General features: G+C 37.8%; 1 pseudogene; it reads left to right on the forward strand.

The window, feature by feature from the left end:
* The first annotated feature begins 17 nt into the window (after positions 1-17).
* LOC102866302 lies at positions 18-314 on the forward strand (annotated as a pseudogene).
* The last annotated feature ends 313 nt before the right edge of the window (positions 315-627 follow it).

Here is a 627-nt window from a genome sequence, read left to right on the forward strand (position 1 = left end):
AGCTGCGGGAGGGGACCATGTCGGATTCAGAGCTGAGCAGCAAGTGGGACCAGTGCTTGGTGGATACAGTTGTGAAAATAGGTACTGGTTTGGGACCTGAAATGTGACTGTGTCTTAGGTTCTTTATTGGGGAAGGATTTAGTTTGCTTTATTTAATTTTTTTTTTGTTTTTTTTTTTCATTCACCTTCTTTAAAAGAAGAATGTGGCCATTAGCCTTTGGTCTGGCATGAGATTGGGAATGGCCTACTCCAACTGTCAACATGATTTCCAGGCTCCATATCTTCTTCATGGAAAATGCATCAAAGAACAGTGACTTAGGCCTGATCATCCCAGTGGGAGAAAAAGAGAAATCATGTTTATTCCTCAGGAATATTGAAGTGTCCTGGAGTAAGCTGACATTCTTCTAGAACAATGTTGTCAGTAATGCTTTATACTCTAGCACAGTTTATGTATTTGAAACCAAGTCTGTTTCTTGTTTTGTATTTTCTCTCTGGAAATTGCAAAAAGGTAGTCTTAAAGGAAATAAACAAAATAGGAAGCCCAGTGGGGGGGAAATTATTCTTTTTTTCATGTGAGTTGTCATTCTTTTCTACATTTGTCTGAAGAATTTAAACATTAAGCTTAAT

The sequence above is a fragment of the Elephantulus edwardii genome, unplaced genomic scaffold (assembly GCF_000299155.1).
Source record: "Elephantulus edwardii isolate Elephantulus edwardi_28Jun2011 unplaced genomic scaffold, EleEdw1.0 scaffold00040, whole genome shotgun sequence".
Lineage (NCBI taxonomy): Eukaryota > Metazoa > Chordata > Mammalia > Macroscelidea > Macroscelididae > Elephantulus > Elephantulus edwardii.